This window comes from Heloderma suspectum, chromosome 7, assembly GCF_057233095.1.
Source record: "Heloderma suspectum isolate Gila_16-S chromosome 7, 16-S_ref, whole genome shotgun sequence".
NCBI classification, from domain to species: domain Eukaryota; kingdom Metazoa; phylum Chordata; class Lepidosauria; order Squamata; family Helodermatidae; genus Heloderma; species Heloderma suspectum.
The window spans coordinates 90,056,764-90,078,871 of record NC_139464.1 but is presented as its reverse complement, the minus strand read 5'-3'; the positions used below and the strand labels follow the sequence as shown (position 1 = coordinate 90,078,871).

The 22,108-nt window shown below is 43.5% G+C and overlaps 1 long non-coding RNA gene across 2 annotated transcripts in view; it reads left to right on the top strand.

The window, feature by feature from the left end:
- Positions 1-8,861: 8,861 nt before the first annotated feature.
- The window catches only part of LOC146340060 (uncharacterized), a 47,857-nt gene continuing 34,610 nt past the window's right edge, over positions 8,862-22,108 (top strand). For both annotated transcript variants that reach the window (XR_014784457.1, XR_014784456.1), the window contains exons 1-2: positions 8,862-8,968; positions 18,787-18,936. This is a non-coding gene — a long non-coding RNA (uncharacterized LOC146340060). The remainder of the gene's footprint in view (positions 8,969-18,786; positions 18,937-22,108) is intronic.

Genomic DNA, 22,108 nt, shown 5'->3' with positions numbered 1-22,108 from the left:
CTTGTATAATCAAAGCTATGGTTTTCCCAGTAGCAACGTATGGCTGTGTGAGAGCTGGACTATAAGGAAGGCTGAGTGCTGAAGAATTGATGCTTTCGAACTGTGGTGCTGGAGAAGACTCTTATGCGTCCCCTGGGCTGCAAGGAGGTCAAATCAGTCAATCCTAAAGGAAATCAACTGTGACTGCTCATGGGAAGGACAGATAGTGAAGCTGAAGCTCAAATATTCTGGCCACCAAATGTGAAGAGAAAACTCACTGGAAAAGACCTTGATGCTGGGAAAGATTGAAGGCAAAAGGAGAAGGGAACGGCAGAGGATTAGATGGCTAGGTGGCATCACCAATGCAATGAATATGGACTTGAGCACACTCCGGGAGAGAGTGGAGGACAGGAAGGCCTGGTGTGCTATGGTCCATGGGGTCATGAAGAGTCGGACATGACTTAACAACTGAACAACAACAATTACGAACAGGCAAAGTTCAACCAGCAAGCTGACTAATTATTAGGGATGGCGGAGAATTCCGCATGGATTTCAGTGAGGCCGAATGCACTGGCATTTGGCCCCCCGAAACCTGTGGTGGAACGGCCTCCCACCCCCCACCACCCTGCAGAATCCCCCCGGGATGAAGCTTACCTGAGGCAGATGCGGAGGCGGTGGCGGCTCCGCCGGCGGCAGTGGTGGCGGCGGCTGGTCTCTCAGCCGGCTGCTGCAGCCGCAAATGGTGGCCGTCGTAGCGGCCGCCATTTGCATCCTGCCAGGCTTACGTGATAGGCTACGTAACTATTTACGGAGCCTATCACGGCAAAGAGCAGGGACGCAAATGGCGGCCACTACACAGTTTGTGCCCCCTTTCTTTGCGTAAGTATTTACATAGCCTATCACGGTAAAGGCAGCCATGCAAATGGTGGCCACTACGCCATTTGTGTGGCTGCCTTTACTGTGATAGGCTATGTAAATACTTATGTAGCCTATCACGGAAAGAGCAGGGGCGCAACCGGTGTAGCAGATGCCATTTGCGTCCCTGCTCTTTGCAGTGATAGGCTACATAAATACTTACGTAGCCTATCATGGCAGCCTGGCAGGACGCAAATGGTGGCCGCTATGAATGCCGCCATTTGTGGCCGCAGCAGCCTGGATGGAGCCGCCATGGAGCAGAGCCAGCCAGTGAGTATTCCGGGGGGAGGGATGGAGCACCTTCGCCCCCACCGCGGATGCCCCTGCACAGAGCCAGGTAAGGGATTCGTACATCCATACTAATTATGAAATTTGGCAATATCACTACTCATAACAACTGTAGTAACAACAACTCAGAACCATTTACTTTAAAAAAGAAGAAACAATTTGTGCCTTTGTCTTTGACATGCACACCTAGTAGATAAGTTCATGCATCTGTTTATGTTAATAGTCATTCGGTGTGTGGGACCAGAAATACAGTTTCTATGTGCTCTGAAACACAGAAAGGGTGATGATATTATAGGAATGATACAGTGCAGACTCAGTCATGCATATGCATGCATACATCTTTAAATGGGAGGGTATTATTCCTCTTAACCTTTCCATTCTGCTCTGAGAATGGGGCTATGGGGAACCAGGGGAATGGGGAACCAGGTATTCCTCAAGTGAGATTACTTGTTTCCTTGGGAAGGATGCAAAATTGATATCATGATTGGCTAGTTTGAGTAAATTTCAAATTGGTTAGTTGGGGTTGTTGTTCAGGACTTAATTAATTAATTGTTAATGGTGACAAACCCCTCCTTCATTTCCCAGCTGACTGAATTTATTTTTTATAAAGGTTGTGTTTGATTCTGTAGTTCCCCTGAGGCTAGTAGGGAAAGCTGGTAGTATCCAAGAGCAGGCAAAATGAGGCAAAATAGAAAATAGGACCTTGGAGAGTTCCAAGTGGGCCCCTCTGGCTGGAACACTCTCCTACTAAAACAATAGGATGCTGTTGTCTCGGCAGCGAGTTAAAGCCAACTGAAGGCTGACAACACCTGTAGTGTGGTCACCTCCACACTTCCTGGATGAGCTGATTGGGTTGTTAAAGGGTTCTCTCTTGATTTTGTAACCTGAGACTTCTGTGAGGCTGTGGAGATGGAGATTCTGCTGGGGACGCATCCTCTGAGCCAGAGAACGATGGCAGGGCTGTGTCCTCTAGCCAGCCTGGCCCTTACTGTCCTACTTCTAAGTAAATAGCCTGTGCCTTGTCCTCATCAGAACCATCTACTGCACACGAGAAGGCTTGGGATTATGATGGTTTGACTGTTTACATGACGGAGATGCATGCCCTGCTGTTCAGGCATGTGTGACTCTGCTGGGCTTTCATGTGAAAAGGAATAGCCAGGCCATTTAAACAAATCTTAGGAAGGAACAACAGTTGTGAGTGAGGAGTTCAAAAAGTAATCTAGTTCTGAGCATACACCAACAACTTCAGCTGTCCTTATCTGATCAATGCCACCTACGTAGGCACAGAAAAGGAGCACCAACTCAAAATGTCTCATAATTCATTGAGAATGGGATCTGAGCATTTAGGTGTGGGATATGTACATTACATTTTTTTATTTTTAGTATTGTGAGCAGGTAAAATTTGCATTCTGAGTGCATTGTTTGTGAATCTGGTTGACATCCCTAACCCAGATAAAGCTTACAATGGTACAAAAGACTGGGAGAGGAGAGGCAAGATATTACTAGAGCATAAACTTTAGTGATTCCTTGTTACAGACTAGCCCCATGAACAACTGTAAATCTTCTCTGAAGAATCTGTGTAATGCTGTGTTTCCCACATATAACATTCTGAGGGCCTTGGATGAACATATATATCGTTGGAATTACAAACATAATAAATAAAAAGAGATACAAAATGCAGAATTTTGTCCTGCCTTGTTGGGGGATCTGCCAGGGACTCATCCTCTGAGCCAGAGGACAATGGCAGATTAAATGGCCATTAGCTGCTTTCCACTGCTATGAATCCATATGCGACATCTAAAAGTATAAATAACATTTCCTAATATCATGTATTGCGAAGAGGATCTAAAGAGCCTCTTGTTGAGGGTGAAAGAGGAGAGTGCAAAAGCTGGTTTGAAACTCAACATTAAAAAAATGAAGATCATGGCATCTGGCCCCATCACCTCCTGGCATATAGAAGGGGAAGAAATGGAAGCAGTGACAGATTTTACTTTCTTGGGCTCCAAGATCACCGCAGAAGGTGACTGTAGCCATGAAATTAAAAGACGCTTGCTCCTTGGGAGGAAAGCTATGGCCAACCTAGACAGCATAGTAAGAAGCAGAGACATCACCTTGCTGACAAAGGTCCATATAATCAAAGCTATGGTTTTCCCAGTAGTAATGTATGGCTGTGAGAGCTGGACTATAAGGAAGGCTGAGCGTAGTAGAATTGATGCGTTCGAACTGTGGTGCTGGAGAAGACTCTTACGAGTCCCCTGGACTGCAAGGAGGTCAAATCAGTCCATCCTAAAGGAAATCAACCCTGAGTGCTCATTGGAAGGACAGATACTGAAGCTGAAGCTCCAATATTTTGGCCACCTAATGCGAAGAGAAAACTCCCTGGAAAAGACCCTGATGCTGGGAAAGATTGAAGGCAAAAGGAGAAGGGGACGGCAGAGGATGAGATGGCTAGATAGCATCACCGATGCAATGAATATGAACTTGAGCATGCTCCGGGAGAGAGCGCAGGACAGGAAGGCCTGGCGTGCTATGGTCCATGGGGTCACGAAGAGTCGGACACGACTGAACGACTGAACAACAACAACAATATCATGTATTAATTTGTTTGTTTTAAGTTACCCATGCTCTCCAATAATATGACAATTTACTATGTCTTCTTTATCCTTCCATCCCAAAACCATGACTCAGATGAGGAAAACAGCAAGATAGCATCCATAAATTGAAGTATTATTGGTGCTGCTATAATTGATTTATTGGTCAAGTGACTGATTGCAAATCCAATTCTACTCTCTCAGCATATCTCAAGACATTTCTTTACCAAATCTCTGTGCTGCGCCATTTTGTTGGCTCTGCATTCTAATACGTGTGCCGTTTCTGTATTGGCAATGCCTTAACAAACAGCAAGTTGCTGGGATTTCTGTAGCAATGTTTCAGGAGGACTTTTTTAAAAGAGTGAAATATTATTTTACAAGTAAAAGAAGAAGGAAGTTAAATTTATGGCTAGCTTTATGCAAAGTCATGTACCATGTTCTGCTTGTATAACTTTATGCGTATTATATGGGAACCATAAAAATTAATCAATTCCCCCCTTAACGTTGACAGAACTTGGAATTTCTTGCAATTTCACACGTATTTTTTAAATGCTCTTTGTGGAAGCAGGTGTCAGAAAAAAGCCATTGTGAGAAAATATAAGGGCAGGAAGAGGAAGCATTGTACTTGTATTACATTGTATTTGTAATGCATGTATTTGTAATGCATTACTTACATTGCTTACATTACTTACATTAAGTAATGCATTACTTACATTGTATTTGTAATGCATGTTTTTTATACATGCTCTGGTGTGCTGAATATTACTAGAATGCAAGAAATAAAGCATTTTCTGGGTAATATGAGCATGCCAAAAGCAATGGTTTTACTTTCTGATCATTATTTATTACTTCTTCTAAGAAGTTATTAAAAAATATATACTCTGGCATTTGGACTCCATTTCGTCTCCTTCTGGTCAATTTGTTAGTGTCACTTTAGGTTCTGATCATTGACATACTATCTTAGTATGTCAATGAAAGTGCAAATGTTTAGAAAAAGTACACATCAGTATCTCGAGTGTACCATCTCAGAGTGTCATGGGGAGGCTGTACATCAACTTTTTCTCACGATCAGCATTGTTGTTCAGTCGTTCAGTTGTGTCCGACACTTCTTGACCACATGGACCATAGCACGCCAGGCCTTCCTGTCCTCCGCTTTCTCCTGGAATGTGCTCAAGTCCATATTCGTTGCATCGGTGATGTTATCTAGCCATCACATCCTCTGCCATCCCCTTCTCCTTTTGCCTTCAATCTTTCCTAGCATCAGGGTCTTTTCCAGTGAGTTTTCTCTTCACATTTGGTGGCCAGAATATTTGAGCTTCAGCTTCACTATCTGTCCTTCCCATGAGCAGTCACAGTTGATTTCCTTTAGGATTGACTGATTTGACCTCCTTGCAGCCCAGGGGACGCATAAGAGTCTTCTCCAGCACCACAGTTCGAAAGCATCAATTCTACTACGCTCAGCCTTCCTTATAGTCCAGCTCTCACAGCCATACATTACTACTGGAAAAACCATAGCTTTGATTATACAAGCTTTTGTTGGCAAGGTGATGTCTCTGCTTCTTACTGTGCTGTCTAGGTTTGCCATAGCTTTCCTCCCCAGGAGCAAGCATCTTTTAATTTCATGGCTACAGTCACTATCTGCGGTGATCTTGGAGCCCAAGAAAATAAAATCTGTCACTGCTTCCATTTCTTCCCCTTCTATATGCCAGGAAGTGATGGGGCCAGATGCCATGATCTGAGTTTTTTTCATGTTGAGTTTCAAACCAGCTTTTGCACTCTCCACTTTCACCCTCAACAAGAGGCTCTTTAGATCCTCTTCACTTTCTGCCATTAGGGTGGTATCGTCTACATATCTGAGGTTGTTGATAATTCTCCCGGCAACCTTAATTCCAAGCTGTGATTCATCCAACCTGGCATTTCTCATGATGTACTCTGCATATAAATTAAATAAGCAGGGTGACAATATATACAGCCTTGTCGTACTCCTTTCCCAATTTTGAACCAATCGGTTGTTCCATGTCCGGTTCTTACTGTTGCTTCTTGACCCTTGTACAGGTTTCTCAGGAGACAGGTAAGGTGGTCTGGTACTCCCATCTCTTTAAGAATTTGCCACAGTTTGTTGTGATCCTCACAATCAAAGGCTTTAGCGTAGTCAATGAAGCAGAAATAGACGCTTTTCTGGAATTCTCTTGCTTTCTCCATGATCCAGCAAATGTTGGCAATTTGATCTCAAGTTCCTCTGCCTCTTCGGAACCCAGTTTGTACTTCCGGTAGTTCTCGGTTCACATACTGCTGAAGCCTAGCTTGTAGGATTTTGAGCATCACCTTGCTGGCATGTGAAATGAGCGCAATTGTGCGGTAGTTTGAACACCCTTTGGCATTGCCCTTCTTTGGGATTGGAATGTAAACTGACCTTTTCCAGTCTTGTGGCCACTGTTGAGTATTCCAAATTTGTTGGCATACTGAGTGCAGCACTTTAACAGCATCATCTTTTATTTGTTTATTTATTTATTTATTTATTTATTATTAAATTTATTAATCGCCCATCTGGCTGGTCACCCAGCCACTCTGGGCGATGTACAACATACAATAAAACAGTTTAAAACAATAAAATTCTACAATAAAAACATTTCCTAAAATACCCTAACCCACCCCCAAATGCCTGCCTGAACAACCACGTTTTTAATGCACGACGGAAGCTCATTAAAGATCTTAAATAGCTCAGCTGGAATACTGTCATCTCTGCTAGCTTTGTTGTTATTACTGCTTCCTAAGGCCCACTTGACTTCACTCTCTAGGATGTCTGGCTCAAGTTCAGCGACCACGCTATCATGGCTATCAGGGACATTCAGATCTTTCCTGTATAGTTCTTCTGTGTATTCTTTCCACCTCTTCTTAATCTCATCTGCTTCTGTTAGGTCCCTGCCTTCTTTGTCCTTTATCATGCCGGTCTTTGCACAAAACATTCCCTTGATATCTCCAATTTTCTTGAAGAGATCTCTAGTCTTTCCCATTCTATTTTTCCTCGATTTCTTTGCATTGTTCATTTAAGAAGGCCTTCTTGTCTCTCCTTGCTATTCTCTGGAACTCTGCATTCAGTTGGATAGATCTTCCCCTTTCTCCCTTGCTTTTCACTTCCCTTCTTTCCTCAGCTACTTGTAAAGCCTCCTCAAAGCCACTTTGCTTTCTTGCATTTCTTTTTCTTTGGGATGGATTGAGTTGCTGCCTCCTGAACAATGTTACGGACCTCCGTCCATAGTTCCTCAGGCACTCTGTCTATCAGGTCTAATCCCTGAAATCTATTCCTCACCTCCACTGTGTATTCATAAGGGATATGATTTAGGTCATACCTGAATGGTTTAGTGCTTTTCCCTACGTTCTTCAATTTAAGCTGAAATTTTGCAATAAGAAGCTCATGATCTGAGCCACAGGTCTTGTTTTTACTGACTATATAGAGCTTCTCCATCTTTGGCTGCAAAGGACATAATCAATCTGGTTTCAATATTGACCACTTTATGATGTCCATGTGTAGAGTCACCTCTTGTGCTGTTGGAAAAGGGTGTTTGCTATGATCAGCGTGTTCTCTTGGCAAAACTCTATTAGCCTTTGTCCTGCTTCATTTTGTACACCAAGGCCATGCTTGCCTGTTATTCCGGTGATTTCTTGACTTCCTACTTTAGCATTCCAATCCCCTATGATGAAGAGGACATCTTTTTTTGGTGTTAGTTCTAGAAGGTGTTGTAGGTCTTCATAGAACCAATCAACCTCAGCTTCTTCATCATCAGAGGTTGGGGCATAGACTTGAATTACTGTGATGTTGAATGGTTTGCCTTGGATTCGTACTGAGATCATTCTATCAGTTTTAAGATTGTACCCGAGTACTGCTTTTCCCACCCTTTTGTTGACTATGAGTGCTACTCCATCTCTTCTAAGGGATTCTTGCCCACAGTAGTAGATATAATGGTCACCTGAATTAAATTCGCCCTTGCTTGTCCATTTTAGTTTGCTGATTCCCAAGATGTCGATGTTCAATCTTGCCATCTCATGTTTGACCACCTCCAGTTTACCTTGATTCATTGATCTGACATTCCAGGTTCCTAAACAATATTGTTCTTTACAGCATCGGGCTTTCTTTTCACCACCAGACACATCCACAGCTGAGTGTCCTTTCGGCTTTGGCCCAGCCGCTTCACTCTTTCTGGCACTACTTGGAAATTCCCTCTGCTCTTCCCCAGTAGTATATTGGACACCTTCCGTCCTGAGGGGCTCATCTTCCAGCGTCATCTCTTTTAGCCTTGTGATACGTTCCATGGGGTTTTCCTGGCAAGAATACTGGAGTAGGTTGCCATTTCCTTCTCCAGTGGACCAGATTTTGTCAGAACTCTCCACCATGACCTGTCCGTCTTGGGTGGCCCTGCACGGCATAGCTTATGGCTTCAGTGAGTTACGCAAGCTCTTTCGCCACAACAAGGCAGTGATCCATGCAGGGGCATGATCAGCATGCAAGATGCTAACTCCATGTCTGGGCTGTACTGTCTGTTTCACACTGCAGCTGGGTGTCCACATGATAGAATGCTCCTCCACAAAGAAATTCCCTTTATTATACTACTCCAGAACCCTATTCCTGACATCTAGTTTTCAGTACACAGGAAACATTTTGGGATGAAAGAGAATTTAATCATGTGAACCCCCCACATGCAACCTGAAGTGGTGCAGCCAAGCCATGTATTTACCACCTCTGATTCAAATGATTAGAAAAGACATGTAGCTCAGACCTCACAACACCATACCACCTCAAAATTCCACTTCATTTCTCCTTTGAGTTACCTGTATTTTGAAAAACAACAAAGTCATTGTGAAGGTTTGAGGCCTACAGAAGCAAGGGGGGAAAAGGTCAGACTTAAGAGGCCTGGAGTTTTCTGTGGGGAACGGGTAACCTGAGAGGAGTATTTTCATTTATCCAGAGTAGCATCAGTTTCATTTCTCCACTTTAGTTTCATTTCTGCAGGTCTGAAGCAGTACTTTGGGTTTTGAGGGAGGAGGGTATATAAAGAAGGGAGAGAGCCAGTAAGAAAGGAGAAAGACCAGGCTGCATCTGGAGTAAAAGCAGCAGCAGAAAGAGCAAAAACAACAATAGTGAGAGCCTGAAGAGAGAGCAGGAAAAAGCAGCCTAGAAAAATCTAAGGACAGCTAGGGTAAAGGAACTTGCATTTTGCAACTTTTATTCACTTTTAAGGCCTTTTGTATCACTCATATGTATTGTGTAAATACCTTTAGTTGTAATTTGTTTGCTTTAAATCTACTAGTAAACTGTTGCAGTTAAACCCTGTATCTAGAGTGTCATTTACCCCACGTCTACAGCCTAAACCCTACATTACTTGGAAGGGGAAGTTTAAAAGTAGGAAGGTGGGACTCTTAAGGAGGCAAGAGATCCTTAAGGGGTTGCTCAGGGGGTCCAGGTCATAAGGGGAACCTTGACACTCATCTGTTACTCTTATGTCCATGTCACCATGCTTTAATAACTTAAGTCAGTCATATAACTTTTTTCTTTAGCAATCAGCACTGAAATGATGGAATGCATAGATGTGCAGATACACAACATAAAACCATTATGGTTGAGGCCAGGAAAGCTGAAAGACCACTTCCTCCCACATGAGGCTGCCCATTATTTGTGATCTTCATCAGAGGCTCTGTTGTATGGCTCACCACAGAGAAAGGCTAGGCTGGTGTGTGCACGTGTGTGCCTCTTCCATATCAGCACCCTGGCTGTAGAACTACCCACCTACGGAGGTCATGTTGGCTCCACCTTTAGCGAAGTGTAGATGGGCTGCAAAAACTGCAGTGTTGTGTCAGGCCTGTGATCGCAATGCTGCTCTCAGGCTTGTTTTCAAGAAGGTTCCACTTCTGCTTATCTTTTGTTGCAATGTTATTGCATTGCTCTTCTAAACTGCATTGCTGTGAGGGCCCTGGTGGGCAGAAAAGTGATTTATAAATACTTTTACTACAATTAGTCAATCAGTAATGATAACCAAAGCATCTGTGGCTGGAGAAACAAACCCAGGGCTACATCCTAGGGTAATTTCTTCACCCTCCACTACAGTAACGTTACAAAAATTGTGTTCTATCCGTGCTGGCACTCATCCAATTCATTTACCAAGAACAAGAGGAGGCAGAGATCTGGTCCAACACGATTTTGTTCTGCAGAACAAGGCAACCTTTGGGGCTAACACTCCAACAAAGATCACAATCAAGTAATGTGATCCAGAAGTGTATATAGGCAAAGTCTTTGGGGGCTGTCTTACGCTTGTGCTCTATTAATCTCTTTGTCTAGCTGAGAAGGAGACAGGAAACAGGCAACGTCTTTCTCATACTCAGGCATGCGCAGAGAGAGGTAGCCATGTACTCTAACGTATATACATTCTTGGCATTCCTTCATCTCTGATAAGCCACTGTGTCTTTGTCTGGCATGATGGTCTCACACAAAGGTAGAACAGACATAGCCTAGCTTATAAAATCATGGGCTAATAAACATATTACAACTGAAATTTCTATAACAGTAACTCACCCCTTAACAGAATAATGTGTGTGTGGGTGGGGGTGGTGGGAAGGGTATTTCTTTCCTGGCTGCCAGAGTGCTTTGAGGGGGCAGTGGAGGCCACCAGCAAGAGCAGGCAGTGATAGTGATGGTCATAGAAACAGATATGCCTGGCCCCACATTTTTTCCCATTTGAAGCTGAACGTAGAAGCGCATAACTGGGTGGCTACAGCAGCTGTCATCCTAGCACCACAGGGGGATGCTACATTGACATTTGGATCCAGAAGCATTTGGGAGAAAGTTGTTGGTGGACGCTACAGCAGCCTGGTCCAGCACTTCTCTTATCAGTGTGCAGTTGTTGTTTTTCTTTTTAAACTGGGCCCCAGCACTTGCCCAACTATGTCATGTGACACCTGAAGCACTTTGCTTCACCCACATCACCTTTGATATGTGCATGTGTATCCCATGCTAGTTCTACATTTTTGTGGACCCTTTGGCTAGACACCCCTCATTGGACCCCTCTCACTGAGTCTACCTTCTCACCACCATTATCACCAGCTGCTGTCACTCCTCCTCCTCTCTCTCATCATTGCTGCCACTTGCTTGCTTGACAGGCAGAGAGCCAGTGAGCAAGCAGGCTGTGGCATCTCCTGCTAGTCCTTCTCACCCCCACTGTTGTCTGGGTCAGAGCAAGAGGCAGGTGAACAAGGAGGTCGCCATGGTGAAGAGGAGAAGCAACTCCAGCGGGCTCTTGTCAGTGGGCTTTTTCTGGATTGTGGGCCCTCAGCAAGTGCCCAACCATGCCTACCCTGGACACCGGCCCTGTCTGTATCTGCATTTATACACACATACGCATTGCGACTCACTTTCACTATAGATTTTTGAAAAAGGACTTGTACATGCTCTAGACAGCTTTTGCTTACTTCATGGTTCACTGAATCACAACATTCACAGTGCGCTTTGTGCTTTGATGGAACAATTCTAACAACTCAGGCATTTCTTGCTTTGTTAATTGGATAGGGAAGCTTTAAAATAAAAATCAAGGTGACTTTTCCACTCTTCCTTTGAAATCCATCATTTCAAATTCCTCAGCCATTCTGCCTCGTATTGCAATGTCCAGCCTAGCTTGGAAAGCACCATGGGTAGTATTCATGAAAAGAAAGGGACTAGGTTTCTTGTCAATCTGTCAAATATATTAGCAACATCTTCTCGAGAAAATGTTCAACTAATGAACAGCAGTAGCTTTTCTTTTCTTTGCAAGGAAGTCGTAATAACCTTTGAGCATTTATAAAATCTTGAGAAAGCAGAGTTTATAAGCACTTATATTTGAATTTTTAACTGAGTTTAACATTTCCATTTCTGTTATCATAATTTAATTTTCAGAGCTCAAACACTGTTTGGGCCTGCCCATTCCCCAAAGTTTGTTCCCTTAAATGATTCTAAGGCCATTGTCCTTAAACCACTTACTGGTGAACAGGACTGACAGCAGTGCAGCTTGAGCCTTAACCATATTTGTTGTTCAGTCGTTAAGTCGTGTCCGACTCTTCGTGACCCCATGGACCATAGCACACCAGGCCTTCCTGTCCTCCGCTCTCTCCCGGAGTGTGCTCAAATTCATATTCATTGCATCAGTGATACTACCTAGCTATCTCGTCCTCTGCCTTCCCCCTCTCCTTTTGCCTTCAATCTTTCCTAGCATCAGGGTCTTTTCCAGGGAGTTTTCTCTTCGCATTAGGTGGCCAAAATATTTGAGCTTCAGCTTCAGTATCTGTCCTTCCAATGAGCACTCAGGGTTGATTTCTTTTAGGATGGACAGATTTGACCTCCTTGCAGTCCAGGGGACTCATAAGAGTCTTCTCCAGCACCACAGTTTGAAAGCATCAATTCTTTGGTGCTCAGCCTTCCTTATAGTCCAGCTCTCACAGCCATACGTTGCTACTGGGAAAACCATAGCTTTGATTATATGGACCTTTGTCGGCAAGGTGATGTCTCTGCTTCTTACTATGCTGTCTAGGTTGGCCATAGCTTTCCTCCCAAGGAGCAAGCATCTTTTAATTTCATGGCTACAGTCACCGTCTACAGTTCACCGTCAAGAAAATAACATCTGTCACTGCTTCCATTTCTTCCCCTTCTATATGCTAGGAAGTGAGGGGGCCATGCTTACCTGTTATACCAGTGATTTCTTGACTCCCTACTTTGGCATTCCAATCTCCTATGATGAAAAGGACATCTTTTTTTGGTGTTCATTCTAGAAGGTGTTGTAGGTCTTCATAGAACCAATCAACCTCAGCTTCTTCAGCATCAGTGGTTGGGGCATAGACTTGAATTACTTTGATATTGAATGGTTTGCCTTGGATGTGTACTGAGATCATTCTATCATTTTTGAGATTGTACCCGAGTACTGCTTTTCCCACCCTTTTATTGACTATGAGTGCTACTCCATTTCTTCTAAGGGATTCTTGCCCACAGTAGTAGATATAATGGTCACTTGAATTAAATTCTCCCATGCTCATTTTAGTTCGCTGATTCCCAAGATGTCAATGTTCAGTCTTGCCATCTCATGTTTGACCACCTCCACCTTACCTTGATTCATTGATCTTACATTCCAGGTTCCTAAACAATTATTTATTATTATTTATTTATTGTATTTATACCCCACCTTTTTTCCTCTTGCAAGGAACTCAAGGTGGCTTACATTATCCTCCTCCTCTCCATTTTATCCTCACAACAACAACCCTGTGAGGTGGGTTGGGCTGAGAGTGTGTGACTGGCCCAAAGTCACCCAGTGAGCTTCCATGGCCGAGTGGGGACTAGAACCCGGATCTCCCAGCTCCTAGTCCAACACTCTTGCCACTATACCACATATTGTTCTTTATAGCATCGGACTTTCTTTTCACCACCAGACACATCCACAGCTGAGTGTCCTTTCGGCTTTGGCCCAGCCGCTTCACCCTTTCTGGCACTACTTGGAAATTCCCTCTGCTCTTCCCCAGTAGTATATTGGACACCTTCCGACCTGAGGGGCTCATCTTCCAGTGTCATCTCTTTTAGCCTTGTGATACATTCCATGGGGTTTTCTTGGCAGGAATACTGGAGTGGGTTGCCATTTCCTTCCCCAGTGGACCAGATTTTGTTAGAACTCTCCGCCATGACCTGTCCATCTTGGGTGGCCCCTCACGGCATAGCTTATGGTGCTTCACTGAGTTACGTAAGCCCCTTCGCCACAACAAGGCAGTGATCCATGAAGGGGTAACCATATTTACTTAGGAGTAAAACCCATTTGTTTTAGTGGGACTTACTTTCAAGCAAACATGCTTGCAATTGCAGCCTTAATAACTTCATAGGTATGATTATCATTTAATAATAGTGTTTATGTACACTGTGTCCAACCTAAGCTCAGTCACAGCACTTGACACGTGCAAACACACATACTGTCTCTCAGTTAATCCTTAATTGAGTCTGTAAAGTCAGTCAGTGTTATTATCCCTGTACAGATTTAGGAGGGAGGATGTTGTGGTACTGTGCGGCTGTGCCTAAGGCCCCCTCTACCTGCACTGAGATTTGAATCAGATTTCCAGTCCGGGGCTTAACCTCTTAATCACTCTGCTGCACCAACTCACCGTAATTCCCAACTAAATGCTTGAGGCTGGTTAAGTGATGGTGAGCAAGAAGGGGCTCTTTATACCAGCAAGTCTCAGTTGAGAGGGGCCATTTGAGTCAATAAGGTATCCACAGGAATGAGGAATTCCCTGGTATTACAACCATGCCTCAGATCTTGCTTGAGGTTGTTGAATCCCTTTCAGATCATTTCAACCCTGTGAGTCATGCCTGAACATATAAAGAAATGCAAAGCTGAAGAGAGTCAAGGGAGCTATATATAAACTGGTGTGTGTGTGTGTGTGTAGGTCATGAGGGAGGCATCCACTGAAAAGCACCTACTGTCTATTGGAGCTTTGCTGCATGGTGGACTATAGAGAAGAGAGAGTTCTCAGTTGTATTCTGAAGGTTCCCCCCGCTGACTGAGGCAGGGAAATCTGAAGGAGACTGCCATCAGAGATCAAGGAAAGCAGGTACCAAGATATGGCCCAGGACATTTCAGCACCTGAGATGGACCACGCTGGTAGCCCATCTCTTCCCCCTTCTCCAGCCATCATGTGGACCCATTGTTTTATCCTTTTAGTTTCTTTGTTTTTCAAATAGTTTAAGCAACTGTTTCTTATTATTAGTTGAGGGGGTCTTTATTATCTTTCTATAAAGGGAATACCCTATTCTAGGTCTCCCTTTTTGACCCCATACCCTGGTATAGTTTAGCTGGGATGTGGACCCATTTACACATACCCAACTGCCTTGCTTTGAGGAGGCATGCTAGTATATGATGTATTTATTTTTAGGGGTAAATCTTTGTAAGCCACCCAGAGAGCTTCATCTATTGTGTGGTTGTTGTTGTTGTTCAGTCGTTCAGTCGTGTCCGACTCTTCGTGACCCCATGGACCATAGCACGCAAGGCCTTCCTGTCGTGCGCTTTCTCCCGGAGCGTGCTCAAGTTCATTGCATCGGTGATGCTATCTAGCCATCTCATCCTCTGCCGTCCCCTTCTCCTTTTGCCTTCAGTCTTTCCCAGCATCAGGGTCTTTTCCAGAGAGTTTTCTCTTCACATTAGGTGGCCAAAATATTGGAGCTTCAGCTTCAGTACCTGTCTTTCCAATGAGCACTCAGGGTTGATTTCCTTTAGTATGGACTGATTTGACCTCCTTGCAGTCCAGGGGACTCGTAAGAGTCTTCTCCAGCACCACAGTTCGAAAGCATCAATTCTTCGGCGCTCAGCCTTCCTTATAGTCCAGCTCTCACAGCCATACATTACTACTGGGAAAACCATAGCTTTGATTAGACGGACCTTTGTCGGCAAGGTGATGTCTCTGCTTCTTACTATGCTGTCTAGGTTGGCCATAGCTTTCCTCCCAAGGAGCAAGCGTCTTTTAATTTCATGGCTACAGTCACCGTCTGCGGTGATCTTGGAGCCCAAGAAAGTAAAATCTGTCACTGCTTCCATTTCTTCCCCTTCTATATGCCAGGAAGTAATGGGGCCAGATGCCATGATCTGAGTTTTTTTAATGTTGAGTTTCAAACCAGCTTTTGCACTCTACTCTTTCACCCTCAACAAGAGGCTCTTGAGATCCTCTTCCCTTTCTGCCATTAGGGTGGTATCGTCTACATATCTGAGGTTGTTGATAATTCTCCCAGCAATCTTTATTCCGACCTCTGATTCATCCAACCCGGCATTTCTCATGATGTACTCTGCATATAAGTTAAATAAGCAGGGTGACAATATATACAGCCTTGTCGTACTCCTTTCCCAATTTTGAACCAATCGGTTGTTCCATGTCTGGTTCTTACTGTTGCTTCTTGACCCTCGTACAGGTTTCTCAGGAGACAGGTAAGGTGGTCTGGTACTCCCATCACTTTAAGAATTTGCCACAGTTTGTTGTGATCCACACAATCAAAGGCTTTAGTGTAGTCAATGAAGCAGAAATAGACGTTTTTCTGGAATTCTCTTGCTTTCTCCATGATCCAGCGAATGTTGGCAATTTGATCTCTAGTTCCTCTGCCTCTTCGAAACACAGCTTGTACTTCCGGTAGTTCTCGGTTCACATACTGCTGAAGCCTAGCTTGTAGGATTTTGAGCATCACCTTGCTGGCATGTGAAATGAGCGCAATTGTGCGGTAGTTTGAACACTCTTTGGCGTTGCCCTTCTTTGGAATTGGAATGTAAACTGACCTTTTCCAGTCTTGCGGCCATTGTTGAGTGTTCCAAATTTGTTGGCATATTGAGTGCAGCACTTTAACAGCATCATCTTTTAGGATTTTAAATAGCTCAGCTGGAAGACTGTCATCTCCACTAGCTTTGTTGTTAGTAATGCTTCCTAAGGCCCACTTGACTTCACTCTCTAGGATGTCCGGCTCAAGTTCAGTGACCGCACTATCATGGCTATCAGGGACATTCAGATCTTTCCTGTATAGTTCTTCTGTGTATTCTTTCCACCTCTTCTTAATCTCATCTGCTTCTGTTAGGTCCCTGCCTTCTTTGTCCTTTATCATGCCTGTCTTTGCACAAAACGTTCCCTTGAGATCTCCGATTTTCTTGAAGAGATCTCTAGTCTTTCCCATTCTGTTGTTTTCCTCGATTTCTTTGCATTGTTCATTTAAAAAGGCCTTCTTGTCTCTCCTTGCTATTCTCTGGAACTCTGCATTCAGTTGGATATATGTTCCCCTTTCTCCCTTGCTTTTCGCTTCCCTTCTTTCGTGAGCTACTTGTAAAGCCTCATCAGACAGCCACTTGGCTTTCTTGCATTTCTTTTTCTTTGGGATGGATTTCGTTGCTGCCTCCTGAACAATGTTACGGACCTCCGTCCATAGTTCCTCAGGCGCACTGTCTATCAGGTCTAATCCCTGAAATCTATTCCTCACCTCCACTGTGTATTCATAAGGGATATGATTTAGGTCATACCTGAATGGTTTAGTGGTTTTCCCGACGTTCTTCAATTTAAGCCGAAATTTTGCAAGAAGCAGCTCATGATCTGAGCTACAGTCAGCTCCAGGTCTTGTTTTGACTGACTGTATAGAGCTTCTCCATCTTTGGCTGCAAAGGACATAATCAATCTGATTTCGATATTGACCATCCGGTGATGTCCATGTGTAGAGTCATCTCTTGTGCTGTTGGAAAAGAGTGTTTGCTCTGATCAGCGTGTTCTCTTGGCAAAACTCTATTAGCCTTTGTCCTGCTTCATTTTGTACACCAAGGCCATGCTTGCCTGTTATCCCGGTGATTTCTTGACTTCCTACTTTAGCATTCCAATCCCCTATGATGAAGAGGACATCTTTTTTTGGTGTTAGTTCTAGAAGGTGTTGTAGGTCTTGATAGAACCGATCAACCTCAGCTTCTTCGGCCTCAGTGGTTGGGGCATAGACTTGAATTACTGTGATGTTGAATGGTTTGCCTTGGATTCGTACTGAGATCATTCTATCGTTTTTAAGATTGTACCCCAGTACTGCTTTTCCCACCCTTTTGTTGACTTTGAGTGCTACTCCATTTCTTCTAAGGGATTGTTGCCCACAATAGTAGATATGATGGTCACCTGAATTAAATTCGCCCATGCCTGTCCATTTTAGTTCACTGATTCCCAAGATGTCGATGTTCAATCTTGCCATCTCATGTTTGACCACCTCCAACTTACCTTGATTCATTGATCTGACATTCCAGGTTCCTAAACAATATTGTTCTTTACAGCATCGGGCTTTCTTTTCACCACCAGACACATCCACAGCTGAGTGTCCTTTCGGCGTTGGCCCAGCCGCTTCACTCCTTCTGGCACTACTTGGAAATACCATCTGCTCTTCCCCAGTAGTATATTGGACACCTTCCGACCTGAGGGGCTCATCTTCCGGTGTCATCTCTTTTAGCCTTGTGTTACGTTCCATGGGGTTTTCTTGGCAAGAATACTGGAGTGGGTTGCCATTTCCTTCTCCAGTGCACCACATTTTGTCAGAACTCTCTGCCATGACCTGTCCGTCTTGGGTGGCCCTGCATGGCATAGCTTATGGCTTCACTGAGTTACACAAGCTCCTTCGCCACAACAAGGCAGTGATCCATTAAGGGGATTGTGTGGTATAGAAATGTAATAAATGAAATCCTAAAACACAGGAAGGCTTGCATGGGAGTGTGCAGTCTTTCAGATAGTTGTGCAGACTTGGGTCCAGGCCACTAAAGGTACAGAAGTCCTGCCTTCTGTTTTCTTTAGGCATCCTGTCCATTAGGGTTTGGAAAGAAACTGCCTGCAGGATGCTTCATAATCCAGTACTGACAGCACAGCCCTGCACATGTCTACTGTGAACCACCCAGAAAACTTTGGCTATTGGCAGTATAGAAAGGTAATGAATATTTAATAGTAAGCCCCATTAGCTTCAATGGGACTTAAAGTCTACAATCCTACACCTACTTACCTGTGAACAAGCACTATTGAACTCAATGTGGCTTACTTTTGAGTTGACATGTATAGGATTGTGCTGTTACTTCTAGGTAAGTGTGCGTAGGATTGCTGCCTGAGTTATTCAAATCAAATGACCATCTGATCAGTTAAAAGACCATGGCTAATACAGCACCAATGGCTTTTCTTTCTTATATTTTACTCTGGGTTTGGCAAGATGCTACTTAGAGGCTTATTATCCTTACATAAGAGCAATAGCTTGGAGGCACAATACAAATTCGGCATCCATATCCTTATAACTTGCATTTTTCATTTAAGTATCATACTATGTACAAATGACAACACTATGCATGTTTGCATCTACATAGTCCTCAATTTACAGAACTTTAAAAACCGCTGGAGGCCACATTTCTCAAATGCATTTGGTATTACAACAGGAAATACATTTAAAAAATAAAAAATAGATCTTAATCCTTGTCTCTGTTTTGATATACAGGATGCCCCCGCTGCTGGATATCTTGATTTATCAGCTGAAACGTTTCAAATCCCAGGACATATTCCTTAAAAGCCTTTGCTTCAGCTAACGTTAGTGGTCTGCATCTTCAGCTCTTTGGGTTTACAGCCACAAGTGCCGGGTCCAGTTCCAGTATGTCTATTTTTATTGTATTTATTTGCAAAATGGGAACATGTGTATGTATCTTTTTCAGCAACACAGTAGCTTCAGAGCTGCATTTCATCAGGGTCTGCATTTTTAAAAACCTCTTTTCCACACTAGGGATTCAGGACAGATAAAACAAAACACTTCTTCACATAGTGCATATGGCATTTGCCAACACAACATTTAGTGATGTTAGAAGATCACTTCTACACACCCCTCTGTCTCCATCTATCCTTTTCTTTCCAAACCCAGTTGGCTGTCATGAACACTCTGGGATGGTTCACATGATACTTATCCCCCAACTGGCTCAACCCATGAAGGCGAGTGAGTGCACACAGCTCCACCCAACCACTTACAGTGCCAGCCCACCGCCAACATTCCTGGCTGTACAGATGGGTGGATAGTCCAATAAATGCCAACACCTATGCAAATTTCATGGATCATGAGGCTAATTTTCCTGGTTTATTCAGGAAAATCAACCACACCATCAACAGGATTGTACATGCAGCCCAGGTGGACATTGGGTCATCCCCATGTGTACAGGCAAGGTTGGTGGAGGCAGAAAGTCACTCAATGTGGGCAGACATGAGCTGCTCACATTTGTCATCCTCCACATGGTGGGGAATTGGAGGACAAGGACCAGCCACTGCCTCTCTCTGAGCTAGAATCTTGAAAGTGAAGAGCTGTTATTTGGAAACTTTGTTATATATGTTACTGGGACTGCTAACCATGGTGATGTCCCTCTCAGAAAGATTGTACAGAAAAAAATGCTGTCCCCTTGGGTCTGTACATTCTTGCAGAGGAAGTTGGCATGTCAACACATACTACCACTTCCAGAGTGATAGTATCATTTCCAGTACCATTAAATACACATGGCAGGGCCCACACCTCCTAGCTGCTCCAGGTTTAAAAAAATAAATAAAACTAGTGCTGTGCTGAAAATTTCTCCCACATTTTTTTTTTACCATTCTCATTCAATTTGAAAGAAGAGAAATTGCTTTCGAAAAGAAATTCAATGGTGAAGAAATTTCAGAGACATTCTCATGGGTTGGGTCTGGGTTTCTTGGTGTTCCTTACTTAGGAGGTGGCCAAGGAGTGAGCACAAGTGTCCTGTCTTTCATTGTACAATTATCTCTCTGGCTTTCTGTAGCCTCCTCAGCTCCCTACACTTCTATTGAAGCCCAGTTTAAGGCACCATGATGTAGTTTCTCCCATAAGGCTTTTGCAGATCAGGACATGCAGGCAGCCTGGGAGGCCAGCTGTGGTTAGGTAAGCTCAAAAACACCACAAAAATAAATCATAAATCCTGAATGAGGCAAAACAAGGGAAGCCTCTTTCGTGGGGGAGAAAAACTTTGAGGAAATAGGAGGACAGGTTTTGGCAGAGCACTACCTCCACCTCTTCCCTGGAGCTAGACACACCCACCTGGGAGCCAGCCTGCCAAGACAGTTGATGGTCTTGCAGCATAACCCACCCCCCTTACCAAAAAAGAAAGAAGCTGCGCTACAAGCCCTGCCAGTGGGGACCCCTACCTGGGAGTAAGTGTTGAGAATTTCTCCTCCCTCTGGAGAAATTCAGTGACATTGTCTCCCACATTTCTCTGCCCACAAGCAAGATGGAGAATGCCAAGAGTCTATTTGCATACAGCTCTAAATAAAACACCTTGCAACCCCTCATGGAATGTGGTGACAGTGCAGATTCTAGAGAGGGCCATGGTCCAATTGGCTATTTGTCCAGGAGGTACAGATCAGGTGAGCCTGCTTTGGAATTTAGACTCAAGGATTTTAACCCCATTCTCTCTCTCTCTCTCTCTCTCTCTGTGTGTGTGTGTGTGTGTGTGTGTGTGTGTGTTTGAAGACTATATTCAGTTGGAGCTATAGCAAAAGCTTGGCTGGACTGCTTTCATTCAATGAAGTGTGCCATATTTCATGAATTTATCAGAGTCTGGCTGCCTCCCCCAACCCCTCTATTATTAAAAAATGAGGGTGGCTTATTGACAACACATCTGGCATCCCAGAAAAGGCAAGAGTTACTATGTGCTCTAAGCAAAACACAGCAAGACCTTGTATGTTCCTAAACAGGCCATGTGGTCTGTCCATTATAAAATCAAAACAAAACAGTTTTTATGGGGTTTTGTTCCTTTTGAGTGTGTGTTAGGCTTCATTCTTTGTACCACTTGAGAACTTTTAATCCCGTCCTCTTCCATGCTTTATTTAGCATCTTCTTAGCTTCCATTTGTCTCTTTCCCCCACCTGGGGAATAGAAAATAATATAATTGATGATGCCACCTTCTTTTTTTAGAGTACTGGGAGCAAGTAATGTTTTTTGGCAAGCTGGTAGCAAAATGTATTTCTGCACCATGGAGTAAACACCCCTGTTTAAAATGTGTCCAAATGACAAATCCAACTGAGTCCAGCAGAAAAAGAGATCTATGCTATTTTTAAAAAAATAAATATTGAGCATTATGGATGCTGAGCTGTATTCATCTGTCAGCATTATCAAGGTATGGCCAAGAGTGGTATGACAGCACGTAGAATGTACTGTATACCCTGAAGCAAGACATGTTCCCAATAGAACACCCCCACACATCCTGCAACGTTTGATCCCATTCCAGCCATGCTTCACAGCACGCGGCATATTGCTCTTTTAAAAAGTCTCTATCAGGACCCTATGGATCAACAGCAATGGGCATATATATACAGATAGATAGATAGATAGATAGATAGACACACATCTTTTTTTCCAGCTAAAGTGAATGGGAGGGGGATTTCTCCTCCAGTGAAACATGATCCTAGGAATTTCAAAGGATGATACAAGAGACTTAGTTCAACTAGCCCCCCCTCCCCCGCCAATGTTCAGGGAGGATATGTTGTATCCCTAATAAAGTAAATTAACTGCAAAATCTTTTTATTTCTTTATTTATTATATTTCTATGCCTCCCAATAGCCAAAGCTCTCTGGGTGGTTCACAAAAATTAATACAGCAAAGTACATAATAAAAACAATATAAAATATAAAAGCTTAAAAGCTACAGTTTAAAAATACAACCAGAATAAAACCTAGAATGCAGATATTTAAAATACAGTAACAGATTTAAAACAGCAAAGTTAAAAGACTATAACGCTAAAATGCTGGGAAAATAAAAAGGTCTTCATGTGACA